Raw genomic sequence first — 8,184 nt, forward strand, 5'->3', positions numbered from 1 at the left:
TTCATTATCTAAACACTTTCCCTAGATAATCGACCATTCTTTTGGAGTTGAAAACAAGGATTCAGCTGTTGATCTTGAAACTTCTACCTTTAGTCCACATTTCCCCTCTGGAATCTATAATAAAATACCTAATTTCTGACTTCCTTTGAGTATCTCACAGACAACTCAGATAGATTTAAACTGCAAAGTAGAATTTATTATCTCTCTATTCCTATTCTCTACCTTCAGCTTTGCCCATTTAATAAGCTTTTCACTTAGGTAAATCACAGAAGCATAAAAAGGAATAAAGAAAAACATAAGTTTATTTCATACTGATGGCACCTTCTAAATGTGCAGTGGACAGTTTATAAACTGCCCACGGTAATTCAGGATAGGGCACCTACCTCTGCTCTGCTTCAAGAGTTCTTTGAATATAGACAGAGTTTCAGAAAAGAAAGCACAGAGAATGTGTAACCATTTCTTAAAGCTAACCCAAAAGAGAAGCATACCACTTTTACTCTTATTCTAATGGTGAAAACTAGTTTCATGATGCTACCTTAATTCAAGAGGATCTGTGAAGCGTAGTCTCTGCCTGGGCAGTTGCTCACTTAGTGAAAGGGGGAACAGATTTGTAGTGAAATGTTAATTGCCTCCGCCACAGCCATTCACACCAAGAAACCCAGGATTGCAGCTGAACAAAGGAAAATTAAATATTTGGGGAGAAATTACAAATTTAAAAAAATGTGCTCATTGGAAGAAAGAAAATAAAGAAAAGAGGATAAAAGAAAATTAGGTTTAAAGTACCACGACATATTTACGAAGGGTTTTTTTAAGTTTATTTCTTTCTTTCATAAGACAGAGAAATAGAGAAAGAGAGAGAGAGATTGCACTCCCAATAGGAACTTGACCCTATAACCCATTCCCAACCTTAACCAGCCCAGGATCATGGACATGGTCATGCCCAGCATACTCAGAAAGATTTGTAAACATAAAAACCTTCCCCTAGGGACCAACAGTTAGCATAATGGCTATGTCGTTGGATTACCATGTAGTTGACCACAGTTCGAGTCCCAGACCCGGTGGCTTAATCTCACACTGGGCACGTGTGCATGCGTGTCCAGGATCCCAAGAGGAGAATGGAGGAGAAGGGATTGTGGCATAGCCATCCCCCCGGGGGGTGATTTCTTGCTTTCTGTCTCTCTGTCTCTCTCTGTCTTTCTGGCGAGCGCACGCACCCTGTAGAAAAACGTCTCCAAAAAGAGAAAAAAAAAAACCTTCCCTTGGAGGTCATTCTCTCAGAGTGTTGACTTTTACTACTATGCTACTGGCTAGCCCCAACAAGGGGTTTCTTATCTCATGCATTCTCTAGTTAGCTTACCTGAAGCTCCTGTCTTCTGGACTCCAGTGGGCTATCATTCCAGGACATGAAGAAAGACAATCTCTCCATAAGACCATAATGAAAGATAAATTGAAAAATAGATTTCTATTAATTCATGCCAGCATTTTGAAATGATGTACACATGAATGTGTTCAGACAGTTGCAAGGGAAGGATAAAAAAGTAGATTCAGAAAAATATACTGTCAGCTAATTGTTCTCTGCCACCCTCTTAAGTTCCCTTGAGTATCTGCTACAAATGAAGATTTTAGTAAATGTAGTTTTCAAGAGGAGACATCTGACATCTTACCTTGGGATTTGGCAGCCATGTGTAATGAGCTGCCAGAAAATGGAATGGCAGGCAATGAGAATTGAGTGCTCCAGCTCTCCCTCCCTCCTCTTTACTTCATGTCCTTATTATGAAGAAGTGGGTCATGAACATGAAGAGAACTTTATTCAGTTCAAGTGTAATGACATATCTGCTGACAAAGTACATTACTGGCTCAGAGAAGATAAAATCACAAGGTCATGACAGAGTATGGATCCTAGTGAGCACATAAAGGTCAAAACAATGACCGGATTAGTAATCACAAGCCTTTCTGCCTCTGAGATGCCTGACTTTTCAACAGATAAGGGAATTAAGATGTTGGCCATACTAAAATAACACAGCCTAGGGGACTGGGATGGGGTGTGGTTAGTGTCATTCCAAATGACGATCAGTAGAGTCCCCGATTCCAAACTGTAAGGGTCTAAATCTTGGGTGATAATGCAGCTCTAATAAGACACAATGCTCTGTGACTATTAGGAATGAAAAATAAACAGCTACTGGCACTTCTCTGTAAGTCAGGGTGTCTGTGGGACATGTTCTCATCCACTTAGTTGCCACAAAGACTTCCAACTAGGTTACCATGGAGACAGCCTAGAAATCAAAGGCATGACTTAAATTATTAAAACCAACTAATCCAAGAAGGAGAAACTCTGATCATTTGAATAGTTTTCCATTAAGACTGGCAATACTTATCTTGGGGCAAAGAAAAATTAATGTCTTGTTCTTTTTTTAAGAATTGTACACATTTATTCATTTTTTTTTAATTTAACCAGAGAGAGAAAGAGAGACAGAGGAGAGAAAAAGTGAAAAAGCAAGCAACCAGGTCTGGGACTTGAACTGTGGTTGGCCATGTGGGAGTGTCTAGCACCTTAACAACCATGCCACCTGCTGGTCCCCAACATCCCAACATCTTTTCCTACATATAAGCTATGATACTTGTTTTATCTCACAACATTCCTTATTAGTTTAGACCCAGAACTTTTTTTGTATAGTACTTATTATAGCTTCATACTGTCAATTTGTCAGTTTATAGATAAAATATATACTACAGTCACACATAACAAATGTGTTAACTATATCCTTCTCAAGGAACTTAGGTTCTACTCTGGTGCAATGCCAGAAGATGACATAATTCATTGGCAGAAAAAGTGCCATTTAACAAATACTCAGCCAAGCCAAAGCAATAATCACATAGTCTGGGGTCTTCAGCATTGGCTATGTGATCATGGTGACCCTTGAACTAAAATAGATGGGCAATCTACTATTTTACATGATCTGCATAAGAGGAAAAACTCAAAGCATAGTGACAAAAATCTAACTTGAATCACCTATACAATGAATCACTGTCTCTTAATCAATTCCCAACCTGAGCCAGTTCACAGGCCCAAATATCTTTAAATATAGAGAAGTTCAGAGCCTTTTGAGAAAGGACCCTGCTACTATGCTTCCAAAAATACATACTCATATTGTTAAACTCCTTAACCTTTCCAAAATGCATTTGAAGTCATTTACTACTAGACTAAAAATGCATTGAGTAAAATAAAATAATCAAAATTTCAGGGGGTTTACCAGACACTGAATCTCACCTAATCCTGGAGACTTAAGTATATATAACTGTTCTCCATCAGTTAAAGCAGGAACTTGTGGAGGTCAGGTGATCAATGGAGTTTTGTCTTAGGCTTGTGTTACATTAGGCTCAATGAATCTGAACAAAATCTGTGGCTATTTCACCATTTCATGAATGAACTATTTGAATAGACATGTTCACAAAATGGAAGAACTTCCACATTGGTTTCTTGACCCATGGAGTAAGGTCTATTACTTCAAAAAATCCCAAGTGGAATCCATTTTAACTGCCCCTACCTAGAAAAATAGTAAACCTAAAACAATGCCACATAGCTATGGAAATTTCAAAGGTTAATGCCATTATTAGAGACTTGATGGATATATGACTGTTGATTCCCAATTCTAACACATTCCTTTTCGACTCTCTTGTTTGGCCTCTGAAGACGACTCTTGGAAAATGACAGTGGCTTATCGTGTCATCAGGTGGTGACTTTCATTGCAACTGCTCTTCCAGTTTCATTGTTGAAGCAAGTCAACACATTCCCTGGTACTTGGTATACATATATAATCTGAAAATTTCTTTTTCTCTATACTTACTGAAAAAGACTATCAGAATTAGTTTGCTTTCAGCTATGAGGGCCAGATAAAACACCGTCACTGTCCTATTTCAGAGGAACATCAATTCTTCAGTCCCATGTCATAATCAAATTTGCAGGGATCTTAATTGCCTTTTCCTTCCACAGATAATTTATTAAATTGATGGTATGGTTTTCATTGGTCTGGGTGAACATGGAGTAGCAACTGTTTTAACTATATTGACAAGTTACTAATAGGCAAAAGAAATAGAAAGCATATTCCACAAAATGTCCAGGGCCTATCACTTCAGTGAACTCTCTAGAGGCTGAGTAGTGTGGGTAATGTTAGATATCCCTTTTCAGGAGAAAGACAGTTGGTGCATCAGGTTATCCCTGCCAGCAAGAATGAGGTTCAACACCTAGTGGTCCTCTTTGGATTTTGGAGGCTATGTATACCTGAACTCATGTGCCAAATGACCAAAAATAACTGCCAGTTTTGAGTGGTTCTCAGAAGAAAGAGAAGTCTCTGCATCAGTCTCAGGTTGCCATGCAAACTGTTACACTACTCAGACCACATAACCCCAGTAGATCTGATGGCGTTGAAGTGGCAGTGGCACATGAAGATGCTGTTTGGTTGATGAGCATGTTGTCATAAACTTCACATCATTTTCCCATTTTAATTGAATTAGTTGTTTGTTTTGACTGAGTTGAGTTTGTTGTATGCTTGGTTATTAATAACCTGTCAGATGTGTAGCTTGAAAACATATTCTTCCATGCTACAGACTGTAACTTCACTTTGTTGACTGTTTCTTTTGCTGTGCAAAAGCTTTTTAGTTTCATATAATCCAAGTTAAGTATTTTTGTTATAGTTGCCTGAGCCTTTGGTCCTATTCAAAAATTCTCTCCTCAAACCAATATCCTGAAGTGTTTCTCCTATGTTTTTCCCTAGTAGTCTAATAGTTTCAGGTCTTATGTTTAAGTGTTTAATCCATTTTGAGTTCATTTTTGTATATGGTGAGAGATAGAAGTTAATTTCATTCCATTAGATAAGCATATACAATTTTTCCAGCACTATTTATTGCAGAGAGTGTCCTTTCTCCAGTTACAATTAATCATCACAGAAATGCAAATTAAAACCATAATCTCACCTCTTAGAATGACAGTTATAAAAAAGAAATAAATAACAAATTCTGGTGAGGACATGGAGAGAGGGGATCTCTTTTACATGGTTGATAGAAATGTAAATTAGTACAGCCATGTGAAAAACAGTATGGAGTTTCCTCAAAAATCTAAAAATGGGACTGCCATATGATTCATCAGTCTCACTACCAGGCATATGCATATACCCAAAGGATACAAAAATCAGCATGCCACAGAAGTATCTTTAAAATTTATTGCAGCACTGTTCACAATAGCCAAACTATGGAATTAGCCAAGGTGTTCATCTATGAATGAATTAATAAAGAAAATGTGATTTTAAAGATAAATACTATTCATCGATTTTAAAGAATAAAATGCTGCCATTTGAGGCCATATAGGAAAAACCTGGAAGACATTATGTCAAGTGAAAGCAGCCAGGCACAGAGACAAAAAAAAAAAAATCACATGTTCTCATACATACATGTTCTCATACATAAAAAAGTATACCTCAAATAAATATACAGTAGAATAGTAGTTACAAGAGCTGGAAAGGGTAAGGAGTAGAAGGGGATAGAGAGAGATTATAGTTAGATAAGATGAACAAGTACTAGTGTTCTACAGCACAGTAGGGTATGTATACATAACAAGAATTCATTTTATATGAGGGGATTTGAAAAACATTTTGGAAAATAGAATTAAGCTATAAGTTTATTTTGGCACAAAAAGCTTTGAATCCATGGATAGTTTTTCAAAATATGCACTTTTCATGAACTTTTTAAAGACTCCTCACATTTCTTTTTTTTTTTTTAAGAGGTTTTTGCTATAGGGCGCGTGCGCTCGCCAGACAGAGAAAGACAGAGATAGAAAGCGAGAAATCACCCCTCAGGGGGATGGCCATGCCGCAATCCCTTTCTCCTCCATTCTCCTCTCGGGATCTTGGGCACGCACGCACACGCGCCCGGCGTGAGTTTTAAGCCACCGGGTCCAGGACGGGAAACAGGATCGACTACGTGGGAGTCCAGTGACAGCCATTATGCTAACTGCTGGTCCCCACTCCTCACATTTCAAAGCAACCTAAAGAGAGGATTTTGCACGTTCCCAACACAAAGTAATAATAAATGTTTGAACTGATGGATATGCTAATTACCCTGATTTGAGAGTTACATATTATAATCATGTAATAAAAGAAAATCACACTGTGCCCTATAAATATGTACAATTAATATGTGTTGATAACTGTGGGGGTTTGGGGGGATTTTTTTGTTGTTTTTTGTTTTTAGTTTTTGCCACAGAGTGTATGTATTCACTGGAGAGAGACAGTGAGAGGAAAGTGAGAAATCACCTCCCCTCCAGGGAAGATGGCCACACCAAAACCCTTTTTCTCTGTTCTCCTGGGATCTTGTGCATGGCCATACACATACCCAGGTCCAGAACTCGAACTGTGGTTGATCATGTGGGAGTCGAGACCTTTAACCACCATCTTACCTGCTGGCCCTGTGTTGATAAATTTTTTGCTGATAAATTTTTTTAAAAAAGTGTATTTAGGGAACCAGCAGTTGGCGTAATGGCTATGTCGCTGGACTCCCACGTAGTCGACCGCAGTTCATGTCCCGGACCCGGTGGCTTAAAACTCACGCCGGGCGCGTGTGCGTGCGTGCCCAAGATCCCGAGAGGAGAATGGAGGAGAAGGGATTGCGGCGTGACCATGCCCCCTGGGGGGTGATTTCTCACTTTCTGTCTCTATGTCTCTCTCTGTCTGGCAAGCGCACGGGCCCTACAGTGAAAATCTCTCAAAAAAAAAAATGTGTATTTAAAGCTTGACCAAAAACTGTCCCCTACCACTTTCTTTCCAAGACTATATGCTTTAAATGTTAAGATGAAACTTTATGGTGATTTTCAGTAGTTAAATATGCTCCTATGACTGTTTTCCTTTGGATATCTCTGTTTTTTGTTTGTATTCATTTTTTTTTTTTTTGGAGAGGTTTTTGCTATAGGGCGCGTGCGCTCACCAGGCAGACAGAGAGAGACAGAGAGACAGAAAGGGAGAAATCACCCCCCAGGGGGTATGGCCATGCTGCAATCCCTTCTCCTCCATTCTCCTCTCGGGATCTTGGGCACGCACGCACACGCGCCCAGCGTGAGTTTTAAGCCACCGGGTCCGGGACATGAACTGCGGTCGACTACGTGGGAGTCCAGCGACATAGCCATTACGCTAACTGCTGGTTCCGTTTTTTTGTTTGTATTCTGTCCCTATTGTATAATATTCAAAAATAATTAAAATGAGAATCTACATTTTTTTAAAAATGCTGCTTGGAACCTTTGCTAAGACTCTATAGAATGAGGCAGTGAAGACACGGGATTTTAGAACAAAGTTATGCATTCTCTTGGTAAAACTATTATTTTGAAAAATAACATTTGGTTTGTGACTGGCCCTTACTAGAGACTTAACAGTTATCCACGGATACCAAGTTAACATGCAATCTGAACTGCCCATCATGAACTGAGTGTTGTCTAACCTATCAACCTATAAAGTTAAGTGTGCACGATAACCCTCCATCATCAAATAGAGATGATATATATGAGATTATTAGTCTTAAGCAGGTTCTTCATATAGAAGTAAATTGCACAAAGAAATGGTCCAGATACCTGTAGCTTCTAATGCTGCTATAGCACTTCTCTCTGTCAATATCTATGGCCTCTTGGAAAGTTCTCTATCATAATTTGACTGAGAAAAAATAGTCAGGTTTAGATGAAAGATGACAATATGCAAACACCGCCCAAAGTGGAAAACTGCAATGCTACTACTCTACTCCAGAAGATCCCTGAAGGTGAAGAGATCAGTGGGAAGGGAGGATTAAGTGTCATAACAGATTGTACATTTGTTCAAGAAACAAAGATGTCCATGGTACATGTCTATAAAAATTCATGAGCTGCAGCGAAGGGTTGGTGAGATGGTCAGGGACTTGAAAAGAACACAGCTAGAAAATTGGTGACCACAAGGTCTAAGAAAGATGTACGTGAAGAGACATTTTCAAATGGTCACAGAGTTTAAAGATATTTGTGTCCCACGTGAATGCTCATTAAAGAATGTGAACTCAGGGGGTGATTTTAATAGTCAGGTAGGTTGTATGGACAGTCTGTGGATGTTAGCCAGCCTCCTTGCCAGCCACTTCTCTCATCGCCTAACTTAGTTAATGAACAAAATGGCCATGGCAGGAGGA

This window comes from Tupaia chinensis, unplaced genomic scaffold (assembly GCF_000334495.1).
Source record: "Tupaia chinensis unplaced genomic scaffold, TupChi_1.0 Scaffold000037_11, whole genome shotgun sequence".
NCBI classification, from domain to species: Eukaryota; Metazoa; Chordata; class Mammalia; order Scandentia; family Tupaiidae; genus Tupaia; species Tupaia belangeri.